Here is a 13,140-nt window from a genome sequence, read left to right as displayed (position 1 = left end):
TTATTAGGTTATTATTATTTTTAATTTTATACAATATAACTTGAGCAAGCATCTGTCTAAGATTTTGGATTTGCCATAAATAGGCTCAAAGTACCATTAAATAACTATATATCATAACAAAAAAAAGAAATACTTTCATATAGTTATTCATCTCTGATGAATTACCAGACAACAGTATGGATTGGAGCCCCCAGCCAACTCATAATGTCATGTCAACTGAGCAATAAATAAATTTAAATTGTTTTAAGCTGGTGAGAATTTAGGGTTGCTTGGTTTTGTTTTGTTTGTTTGTTTTTCTGGGGGAGGAAGGAGTTGCTTTTTATTGACTTGGTCGTGGGTTCTGCAGTAGGGCCCCTTTGGGTTTAAGACCATTCTGCTGCTTCCTTTCTTCTTCCTGCAACTTCTGCTGCCTGAGCTGCCATGCCTGTACTCCAGCATCCACTTCCTGTGACAGCAGTACAGCTCGTCTTGCAAATTTTTACCTTTGGCCTTTTCTTCGAAGCTGGCCTTCCATCGGAGGAGTGGGGTGGCCATTCCCGTAAGACCAGTCTGGGAGCTCCGCGAGGGGCCTGTAGCCAGAGGGGTTGGCAGCAAGGCCCTGCTGGACTCACCACCGGCTGCCCACCTGACCCGTGATGCCGCAGTGCAGCCTCCAGGCACTAGAGAGCAGCAAACGCAAAGCAGCCATGCTGAGGCGCAGGACGGGTTGCTTGGTTTTACAGCAAAATCAAGCTTTACCAGACTGATACAACAGGATTCCAAAGGAAAAATAGGACTTAGCCTTACATTTAACATTTGTGATATATCAGTAAACATTTTTTTTTTCATTTTTATAATTGTTGCTTCCTTGGCTGTTTTATTGGAACCCACTTAGCGATTGTCAATTTATTTGTACATTTGAATAGAGAACGTGTCATGATTAAGGATTGGGATTAAAACATATTCAGGAATTTACAGCAATTCACACAGGACTAATGGAATATCGAGGACATAGCCACCTGAATGATGTAAACTATACTTCTTTTTATACATTACTCTTTTTCTTTTTCAAAGATTTTTTTTTTTTTTGGCCACGTGGCTTGTGGGATGTTAGTTCCCTGACCAGGGATGGAACCCAGGCCCCCTGCAGTGGAAGTGCAGAGTCCTAACCACTGGACCACCAGGGAGTTCCCTTTACTGTTTGCATTACTCTTTTACACACTTTTAAATTTTAATTTCCATGAGGCCTATATCCCCCTTTTTAAATAAATTGACTAGGTAGTATTAACTGTATTGTAATTTCAGGGACAACAATTATTAGAAATTTTTTAGTGAAATTATGATAAGAACTGTAATTTCCAATGAATACATAGTAATTGTCTTTTTTCTTAACAAAAATCATGTAAAATAACATTCCCCAAATTTATACAGACTTTTATACAGTCACACACATTTGCCAAGGGGAATAAAAAACAGTTTAAAATTATTTGATTTAAAAGCTTCTTTGATTTATTTCTGTTGTGCCTAAATTTTCAGATGGAAATGCAAAAATTAAATGACAGAATGTTTAGTTTGCTTAATATTAACTCTAAATGAATGTTTCCAAATGGTTTTGAGTAAATTATATTTTCCACGTAATGGCCTGATAATAAGTGAAGTGCTTTTTACCCATCTTGCTAAATATATATGCTATTTTCCTTGTCTTAACACTATCACTGAATTACTGTTGTTCTTTTCTCTTTCTTCCTCTTTTTCTTTTTTCTCCTTTCCTTCTTTCTCTCTTTTCTTTTTCATTCTTATTTTTTGTTGTCATTTCACTTGGCATATCTTCTTGCATAGCCTGTGGAATTCAAATTATCTCAGTGAACACCATGTGCTGACTTAGATATAGACCATGCCTTTAAAATTTTTCTATTTGCAATAGGCTAGAAATAGAATAGAGCTTTCATACAGATCAGAAACTGGTGAAAATCAATAGCTATCTGACTTTAGCATGTGACTTCATCTTTCAAAGAACTAATGAATGTTATCTGATGTCCTGGAGCAGTCTGCTGTTCAGTGAGGCTGAAGAACAGATGTGCATTATGTGTGTCTAGGGTAAAATTCAGTGATGCAGCTGTGTATTTGGCTAAGGTTCATCTGAACATTCTTAGTCACTTTTGAATAGTCTTTAGTAGGATCCCTAATTGCTTTGGGGCAGTAGTAAAGGAACTTAAAAAAAAAAAAAAGATTTATGACACTGCTTACTTGGCTGTATCTTTAATTTTATAAATTTTATGCCATCAAATTCTTAGTGTTTTCCTGAAATTACCTTATGTCTAGAATATACATCTATCTATATGTATCCAAGTATGTATGTATCTACCTAGCTCTGCAGTTGTAGTCTACATTATGATGAAAGTTTGATTCAAATGATACAGCAATGGAATGTGAGTCCTATGGTACTTAGAAACAGTCTCTTGGTAATGGCCTGTAGGTGTTAGGCAATCAAACACTATAATCATGATTAGTTGCTAACCAACTAGCAAAGGGAGCCCCAGATGCATTTAAATACAGATTTCAGCTCAGCACGATACACAAATTGAAAGCTCTCTTCTTTTTTATTAGTATTTCTATTAAAATAACTTACTGTGCCTGTCTAAACGCATTAAGAACCTTCAAGGGTACAAAAACAAGTTATAGTCCCATTAACTAGAATATTTGTGTATTTTAAGATCTTTATCTTGCTAAATGAACTCTGCTATTTGCCTGCTCTGATAAGGAAAGAAGGGTTATACGGAGAAGTAGAGTGAAAAAGTTAGGGAAAAAAATCTTAATTATTTACTTCTCCAGGCTCTGAAACCAAGCAGAAGAGTTTCCCTTCTCAAAGGAAGGATCATAGAATGGACCCATTTCAGACATAAAAATAACAGAATTTCTCTTCCATCATCATCCAGCACCATATTGGACCCTTTAAGAATGTGAATATAGAGCTCTATCTTATGGAAATCTCAAATTCTTGGTTTAGACAGGGGGAAAGAAAGAGACTTTCTCTCACATCACCCTGGTGATGATCCAGGTAAAGAGGATAAAAACTTTAAAACAGTCAGAGTCTTCTACAAAGATGGTGGAAACCAACTAAAATCCTGAGAGTTCTCGTTCATTGTGGACTGGCTGTGGTCAAGTTAATATTCCTGCCCGATTGCTCTTTGGATTATGGACTCTCTGACTAGCACTCTTTGTTACCTCATGGACATGGTCTTCTGTTTCTCTGCCTGATATACTAAAATTTTACACAGGGCTTATCCCCTCCAGAATTCTTGTAACTCTGATACTAATTATTTGATTATAAGCCTTGACTAAACATTCATCCTGATATTTGTTTTTTGTATCCTACCTTGAATTTAATACTGCCTTGAGCTTTCAATTCTGAGACTTTAAACATATTATAAAGTTCAAATTGAAGAGTTAAGAGAAAAGAATGGTTACATTTTAGGAATATTCCCTTAGTAAATAATAAGTGTGCAAATAATTATTAATTTAAGATTTTTTAAAGGGTAAAATGGAAACAACCTATTATTCATAATTAAATCCTTTAAGTGGGAAATTGGTTAAAAATGTTTTTATATATTCTGGGGATTGTGTCCACAAATAATGTTTTAATAAAATATACATATAGGCATGAATGTACCAAAGCGCCTTTGAAACACTGAAAAACCTTGCAGGACTAAGTGCTTCTTAGCCATTTGTCATGTGATAATCCAAATTTTATCTAAAAATATGTAAGTCTTATAATTTAATACTAATGCTTCTGTAACATAGTACTGCAAGGCCAGACCTTTGCCCTCCTATAATACAATTTTACAAGTTACAAGAAGGGGATAAAACAAACATGAAATTTCTGTAAAATTTTTATTGGCAACCAGGTGAACACATGAGAATCAAATGAAAAAGAATTTTAGCTAGAATTCATTATTTTTTGTTAGCTTAGTTATAAGATGAGGGTTCATGTTGCCTTTCCCTGGAGAAACAGAGCATGGGTAGCAAGTATGTGGGAAAGGAAAGGTAAGAAGAGGGGTGAAACTTATTTCTCCTTTAATGAGGTGGTGTTCTACAGAAAGAGTGCCTCCTACTTGTGAACAGGCTGATGATACTTATCAGTAGACTTCCTATCCAAGAAATGTCTGTCAGAGTCATGAAAGGCAGGGAACACTGATGACTGATTTAGACTGAAAGAAACTGAAGATAAAGGGTGAAACATAAATATGAAATGGATCTTTTTGCTATTACAGACATTATTGGGACAGCTGTCAACATTTGAATAGAGCCTGAGGACTTGATTAATAATAAGTATTATTTCAAAATTTCAAAAAAAGTTGTATTTTCAGCAATGCAAAACTGGTATTTCTCAGTGGCTTCTTATAAATAAAATTGGAATTGCTGGTTTATGGAGACTAGAATAGTTGGTATGAAAACGGGAATGAGTCATATATGCATTTTTGCTGTCTACCCAAAGAATATAAAACTGCAGGGCACCCAACTTGAAACATATTCCCCAAAGAATAATGATTCTGCACATATTATTCAGAATTTTCTATTAATCTAAAATGTGATTAGTGCTGGAGAAAAGGGGACATTTACAAGCTATACTGTGGATACAATTTCCTTCAGAAAGCAATGCTCTGCCTGGCTTTTGCTTAAATGCTTTTAATCATTAGTAAGATCGTATTGGGTAAGATTTATAATTCACGTGAGATTACTGTGATTATTAAGCCATTTGTTTTTAATTTGTTAATACAGAGTTTGGTTTTCTTGTTCTGCCCCTGCTACAAGAAAAGTAGAGTATTTTAAACCAAAAAAAACAAATCCGTGAGGTTCTAGGAAGCAGAAACTTGATCTGGGACCTAGGAGGAAAACCAGGAAGCTCTGTATGTCTGCAGTTACTCTTTATTTGTGGTCTCAATTGTTTTTGTAAATAAATTTATATGGAATATCAGTGTAAGCCAGGAGCATGAAAGGACCTTACACAGGAAGAAATGAGCTTCTCAGATTTAGTAAGACCTTATTTGTGCTGACATGTCAGTTATTGCTGTGTACTCCTTTTAGGAAATTTACACACCAAGGGGGAAACTATTTGGGGATGTGCTGCAACTAAGACCACCGTTTGGCCACCACACTTCCCTTCAAACTTGTATCCCTTCAGAGAAATGGAGAATGTTATCTAAGTTTCATTTGTGTGTGTTGTCTTTCCACCAGTATATGACTCATCAAAATAAGAAATATGTTCTCCAGCAGAAGGCTTAATAATTAGCATTGGCAGTACCTGAATACTGCTTTATCTCAACTTGAGTATAAGCTAAAGGATTTGTTGAAAAACACTTTTAACTAGTGTCTGTCTCTTGGAATTCGAGTCCTTCATTCACAATCTTATCAAAGAAACCAAGTAATTGATCTATAGCTTAGGAAGTAGCAAGGAGTCTATAATCTGTTCATAATTCTCAGATATAATATTATGTGAAAACAGCACACACAGAGACATAAAAACAAACAGTATAAAATTGTTCATGGATTCCTCCTAATAGATTTGGTCTAAACTTAAGGGATTAAACATTTAAAAAAAATAAATTTAGTAACTCTGTATAATAATGATTCTACCTGAAAGAGTATATATAATATAACTTGGGAAATTATGATATTCCATTTGTACCCAAGATCTTTATAAGATTTCTTTGTGCATATATTTATTATTTAAATATACGATATATTGTTATAGTATTTGATATTGTACAACACATTTGGTTGAAAGAGAAGCACAAATACAAATACCTTATTTGGATTACTTCTTATACTCCTTTCTTCTACGTATATTACTCTTTTTGAATCATTTAAAGTGATTAGTATTACGTTCTTAATAGTTAAAGATCAAAGATGATATACCCTCAAAAATCATATGTATATGATTAGAAAGATAGATAAATGGATGGACGGATGGATGGATGGATAGACAGACGGACAGACAATGTGGCCTCTGACATTTAGGAGTTAATTGTTCTATCTTGTTCTGTATAGAAATGTGTGTGTTTTTATTAAATGGTGATGAAAAGAGGAATTTACAAGAAAGAAAATTAATAATAGTTAAGATATACTGTAAGGATTTTCATATTATTTAACTCATTTAATCATGTTACTACTTGTCTAGATATATTTTAGTAGGTGGAGAATGAAATTCAGAGATATTAGCTAATTTTACCAAGACATCCTTAATGTCATAGCTCTATGAATTGAATATTTGCATCTGTTTTGGTTTCCAAACTATATTATCACCACTTCACCATACATCCTGGTAGAGTAATCTCCTAGGTGAGTCTTGGAAGATGCTTTTTCACTCTGGCATTTACATAAGCTCATACCCTTTTCTTGGTCTTGCAAATGCTCTTTTACTCTTCCTTTATTATCATATTGGTTATTTAATGTTGAATTTAATAAAGAAATCTTTGAATAAGGGTGAATAAATGAAAAGAACTTTTCCATTAGTATATGAGCTCATGTCCAGATTTTAACCAGGTGATCCTATAATACTTTCAGTTAACCAAGCAATATCTTTATTTATTTAAAACAGGGAAATGCATTGTAACAGTTTTTTTTAATTAAGTATATTAGACAAAATAAAGGTACTATCAATCATCATACTTTCATATTATAATATGAAAGCTATACTGCCAGAATAAAAAAAAGAGAATTTTAAATTTAATAATTAAACTTCATGAAAATCTCACTATAGCTGTTTAACTTCTATAATTACACTAGTGAGAATTTCTCAAGTACCTCAGTTTATAAACCCACATTTGAGAACTTACCTAGTGGACTAAAAAATTTAAGTTCCTTTAAGACACAGGATCCCATAAAATGATCAAGTGATAAGATTGTTTTCATCGGAGCTGACAATATACAGAGAGTAAAGCCTTCCATCAAAGTTGGTAATAAGAATTCAATATTTTTTATTAATCTCAGACAGAGGCCACGTGGCCAATCAGCTGTCCAGTATAAAATAATTTTATTATTTTTATGAGTCACATTTTTTATAATACATTCTAGAAAATGTTTGTGACCCCTGAAAAAATTCTTTTTTCCTACCCCACCGAAGTTGAAATTCTAGATAATCAACTTTCATTCCTACACTCTGCATACATTTCAGTTTTCGTCACGGTTTTGAAAAAGTTGACAAAACAAATTATTTAATCCTTGTGCTATAATTTACCGTAAAATATAAAACATGTAAAATGTACATTTTCTCAAAACAAGAAGCGTAAGGATGAAAATGTTGACTGCAGCGTTTTTAAATATTTGATGCTGTTTCCTACAAATATCATAGTTATGGTCAGTGAAACTATTAAGTGTTCAGATCAAATAAGACATAATCTAGCAAAATGGGCTTGGGGGGTAGTAAAAGCATTCAAGCACAATTCAAACAAGTTTGCAGCAGATTATAAAACTTCTAGAAATACAGCTTTAATTCCCTAATCACATATTTCTTTCTTACTCTTCATTCTGATTTCTGCTGAAACAATTCTATGACTTTATTAATTCATGCTCCTTTCTCATCCCTTAATATAATTTGTTGCATTTGGTACTGCTGAACACTTTTAAAAATCTTATGTATTAATCCCCGTTATTTGACATCTTGTTTGCATATCTCCTTTCTGACTCCATTATATAAAAAGAAATACAGAAATAAAAGTGGATTTTCTAATTAGATGTTGTTTCTTTATTTTTTAATTAATTTTTATTGGAGTATAGTTGCTTTACAATGCTGTGTTAGCTTCTACTGCACAGCAAAATGAATCAGCCATACATATACGTATATCCCCTCCCTTATGGATTTCCCTCCCATTTAGGGTAACAGTGCATTAAGTAGTGTTCCCTGGTCTATACATTAAGTTCCCCTCAGTTGTTTCAAACAAGTGAAAAGCCCCTGTATTGAAGTGTTGAAGTGTGTTGCTTTATTTTCTTTGTATCCTCTGTGGTGTCTGAAGATACTTTGTTCATCTCTCTCTAAACCGGGGCCTATATTTGAACGCTCACTCCCAGCCCCACCTCCAGAATGGCTGCACAGAAGACTGATGTCAGAAGTCTTCATTGGGACATTGCTCCTCGGTGAGGTCTCTTTTGTGCTCTGGGGGTGAGAAATCAGCTTTCATCCAGAGGTGTAATCCCATCAGAAATGCTGTTTGGAACTCTTTCCTTTTTCCTCCTTTTTAGCCTTAGTGTTGACAACCCATATTTCCCTAATATGTACAACTTTGTTCTTAAAATACCTCAGAATCACAAACCTACCTCACTTAGAGACTAAAGTTCATCATTTCCACTACTTTTTAAAATTAATTATTATTGGAGTATAGTTGCTTTACAATGTTGTGTTAGTTTCTACTGTACAGCAAAGTGAATTAGCTATACGTATACATATATCCCCTCTTTTTGGATTTCCTTCCCATTTAGGTCACCACAGAGCATTGAGTAGAGTTCCCTGTGCTATACCGTATGTTCTCATTAGTTATCTATTTTATACATAATATCAGTAATGTATATATGTCAATCCCAACCTCCCAATTCCTCCCACCACCCCCTTCCCCCTTGGTATCCATGCATTTTTCTCTTCGCCTGTGTCTCTACTTCTGCTTTGCAAATAAGAACAGCTATACCATTTTTCTAGATTCCACATATATGCATTAATATACGATAACTGTTTTTCTCTTTCTGACTTACTTCACTCTGTATGACAGTCTCTAGGTCCATCCATGTCTCTACAAATGACCCAATTTCATTCCTTTTTATGGCTGAGTAATATTCCACCGTATATATTTACCACGTCTTCTTTATCCATTCCTCTGTTGATGGACATTTAGATTGATTCTGTGTCCTGGCTATTGTAAATAGTGCTGCAATGAACATTGAGGTGCATGTATCTTTTTGAATTATGGTTTTCTCTGGGTATATGCCCAGTAGTGGCAATTGATACAGCCACTTTGGAGAACAGTATGGAGGTTCCTTTGAAAACTAAAAATAGAATTACCGTATGACCCAGCAACCCCATCATTTCCACTATTATCTGTCATCTGCTTAAAAATCTTTCTTGATGCTGACTACCACCACTTCTTGGATTCTTTTTCGGTGTCCTCTCATTTCCTAGCCAGACAGTCCAGCATCACTCTCCACAGGCCTCTCTTGATGGTGGCTGGTAATTTGACAAGAATGTATCCAAGGCTTACTATTCTATTTGTCCCCCCTGTGTAACTGCTGGATTGGGTTGACTCAGGCTGCAGATGGAACATGTTCATATTACCTGTTGCTTCCTGCAATTTAAACTAATTTAATCAGTTTTGAATGTTTCTGCATTTCAAAGATACTGATTTAACTTAAAAAAAAAAGACTCAGTTGGCTTTTCTTTAGGTTCTGATGAATAATAATGTTTTACTAATAAACCAAACAGCTGTTCACTTTAGAACTGTAATATTTCTTCAAAATACAGGCACAAAACTATATAATTGAGATTGAGAATATATATTATGAATTTATGCCATAGGCTGAATTCTTTGGAATGCTCATAAATGAAGAAGTAAACCACTATTAATTATTTGCCTCTGTTGTACTGGGATCAAATATCTGCCAAATATTTGCTGAAGTAAAGTAAAACCTAGCACATGTGACATCTGTTCTGTAGTTTTTCTTTGTCATCAATAATGAAGGGCTTGTCTGGATTTAAAAAACAAACAAACAACAACAAAAAACCATTTGCTCTGTTTTATTTGGATATGGATTTGCATTTATAGCTAAAATACAGATACATTTTGCTCTTGCATATTAATTGTACATATTCTATTTTTTTTTATAAAAAGATGTCGGTCCAAGATGCAGGCCACAAGCTCAGTAATGTCTCAATTTTAACCCATTATACCCTTAGCAGAAGCAACACTGTGACTGTCATTGTGCTCCATGGAATACTCTGCTTTAGATTGTATTTTTCTCTCAACATTCCATCTTTGTAAGGACTTATACACCTTTTTTATTGATACCTCATGAAGTAACATTTTGGTGGAATATAATTATAGCCAGAGAAACAATATATAGGTGAACCTTCCATTTCTGTTTAAATAGAACATTTCATTTGGGGGGTTAATCTATGGCTATCAGAGAATTATTCAATTAAGTTTTGAGAAAGATAAACATGTAGGTAAGAGAAAATCAAATATATATAATTATCTGTCTTAAGAATTGAAAAGAGCTACTTGTGTGAAACAGCTTTTAAGATTTATAAGGCTTACCATTTCTACATCTTCAGGGTTTTATTTTGTAACAGTTTACATCATTATATTGTGATATAATAATACTACACTTAATTATATTTTCTTTAAAATATTTTTTGAAAGGTGGTTGCTTACTAAACAGATGTTTATTGAACATTTGCCAGGGCCCCTTTTATACTTGGAGCACATGGTGTGAAAAATACCAGAAAATATCTCCTAGCTATATAGATACAGATAGATATAGATATATGATTTATTTTGAGAGATAGGTATTAAAAAAGACCAAAATGTTAAATTTAGGTAGAATCTAAATTACAAAGGAAATAAATGAGGAGTTGAGATACAGATTTATGAGAGAAAAAGCTACTTGCTTCCAAAGTTCATTGAGAAAATGTGTTAATTATGCTGGTACTAATGGGGAGGAGGAGATAGTCAGACGTAAAGCAGGGGAGAAAAAATTGTACTAGAGAGTGGGAATTGCATTTACTGGATCTGTGAATCTGGAATAAAATTACTCTGCTGTGGGGAGAACAGAAGGATGTGGCATAAGATGAGTTTGAATAAACAGGTATAAACTAATGTAATGGCTTGTGGGACATGATAAAAATTTTGGACTGTGTTCTTTTAGCTTAAGCCGTATGAAATTGCTAATATCTGATCATTTTTACAACAGAAGCAGTAATTTCATATGGTTCAACTTCTTATTAGAACAAGAAGGCATTGGGAATTCCCAGTACATTAGAGTTATAGATTTTGAGAAGTTGACTCTTATATTGGATGGAAATGTTATTAGACAGGGCAAGAAATAAATGGAAAAGCAAAACATTCAGGAAGCTGCCACAGTCATCTTTGTTTATGAAAAGCAATAGTGAACTATATTAAGGTGAGCTAGAAGGAAATGTGTTGAATATATACTAAGCACCTACTGTGCTTCAAAAACTATGATGGACATTAGGAAAACAAAGATGCATAAATGATTTCACTGACATTCATAACACATTGTAGGTCAGTTGTTTTAAACCAAAATGTGTATCACACTACCCTGTGGTAATTTAAAAAATACAGGTATACTGGCCAATTCTCAGATCCACTGACTCAGTTTCTGAAGATAGGCCCATGGGAATGTGGTGTGTGTGTGGGGGGGGGGGTATGTGGTGTGTGTGTGTGTGTTTCAGATCATCTAGCTCATTCTGATGTGCAGCTCAGGTTAAAAGCCTGGAATACTTAGAAAGATATATGGTTAAATGGATAATTACAATACAGTGTGACAAATGTTATGACATAAGCAAGTATAGAACTAAGGAAACTCGTAAACAAATTACCTAATTGAATAAATCATAATTTACTGAGTGGTTTTTCTAATCATTTAGCTGTATACAACTTTCCAAAAGTACATTTATCTTGAAAGTCTGAAACAGTCTTTATGAAAATAAACAGTAGCAAATCAACCGTATTTGTTTAACCTTTCTGCCTTTAACTCATTTATGTTAGAATTTAGGCAATGCCAAAATGTTTTATTTCAATGAGATCATGACATGAAAATGTATGATATGCTTTGATCATTTGTATGTGACACACAATTTGCAAAGAATTTGAACACTTGCTTTTCTCAAAGCTGATATAAGGCAGGATAGAGAAATTAATATTGTACCAATTTAGCAAATGACTCTTTGATTTGTACTTTCCAGACAGGGGAAAGATAACTGTTTTTGTTTTGTTTTCTTTTAGATTTAGCATACACTTTTCAGTAAAAATAAGTATGATTCTGATGTATGTCTTATATTAATTATTACACTATTATTCTTATTCACTTAACTATAAAAACAGCATTTTAATATTCCATGGTGGCCTTACTTGTGGAATGATGTCCCAGAGTGGCTTGTTCTGACCCACAACAGTCAACTGTGCATATCTCTTCCCAACTCCATGGTAAATGATATCACATTTGTATTGGGAGATAATTCTTCATTGGTCTCTTATTTTCTGCACATCTTGTGAAGAGTGGTTGACTACCTTTGTTATGACCCATCTTTTCAAAGAGGTTTGTATAGTAAACAAATGTGAAGGATGGCCTTTTTCCTCTGAGCAAAAGACAGATGTTTGATGCCCAGTACAATACAGATACTATTTCTCTCTGGGAAAAGGTTGTTTGCCAGTTGCCCATTATGAATGATTCAGGCTCTAAACTCAGGGTTCCTCTTCTGCAACACACATGCAGGTGTTACTTACACTTCTTTGTCTCACCTGTGGGATTTTAGGTTTGGGGGATGGCACAAGTTTTGATATTCTGGCAACCGCTACTGCTGTGAGTAATAAACTATCCTTTGTTTCTGACTCAAGGGTCTTGTGTCTTCTGCTAGTATCCATGAAACTGTGCAAGCTAACCTATTTGCTTGCAAATCGGGTAAAAATTTCATACCCTTCACAGTCCTTGAAGTTTAGTAGCTTGAAGTAGTCCCAAGTGAGAGTATTCACACTGCAAAAATCTTCAAACATTGCAAACTAGTGTTTTGTTGTTGTTTAATTTTGCTTTACAAGAGTCAAGTGTTAAAATTTTGTCAAACCCCACTGCTTGATTGTTTACTATGCTAACATGGTTAACAGTTCTGTCTGCCATGTTTCCTGACCAGCACACTGCTACCTTCCAAACCATCATATTAGAAATACCATGAGCAACTGATGCATCCCAACATCACTTAATGTGTTACATTGTAAAGAATACAGCTTTTGGATTTAGGTAGACCTGATTGTCAATCTGGTTTGTGCCCTTTAGAAGCTACTTGGATATGGCATTTTAGTAAAGCATTCTCATTGCAATTTGCCCTATTCAGAGGATTATCCCAGGTTCATAAATTTGTTTTGAAGATTTATTCCAGTAATA

General features: G+C 34.2%; 1 pseudogene across 1 annotated transcript; it reads right to left on the bottom strand.

Moving 5' to 3' along the window:
* Window positions 1-305: 305 nt before the first annotated feature.
* On the bottom strand, window positions 306-688 carry LOC309800488 (large ribosomal subunit protein mL52-like; annotated as a pseudogene). Its single transcript has one exon. The product of its transcript is annotated as a large ribosomal subunit protein mL52-like (transcript).
* Between the last annotated feature and the right edge of the window lie 12,452 nt (window positions 689-13,140).

This window comes from Mesoplodon mirus (assembly GCF_964341445.2).
Source record: "Mesoplodon mirus genome assembly, chromosome: 3".
NCBI classification, from domain to species: Eukaryota; Metazoa; Chordata; class Mammalia; order Artiodactyla; family Ziphiidae; genus Mesoplodon; species Mesoplodon mirus.
The sequence above is the reverse complement of the archived record's forward strand: the minus strand, read 5'-3'. Positions and strand labels throughout refer to the sequence as shown.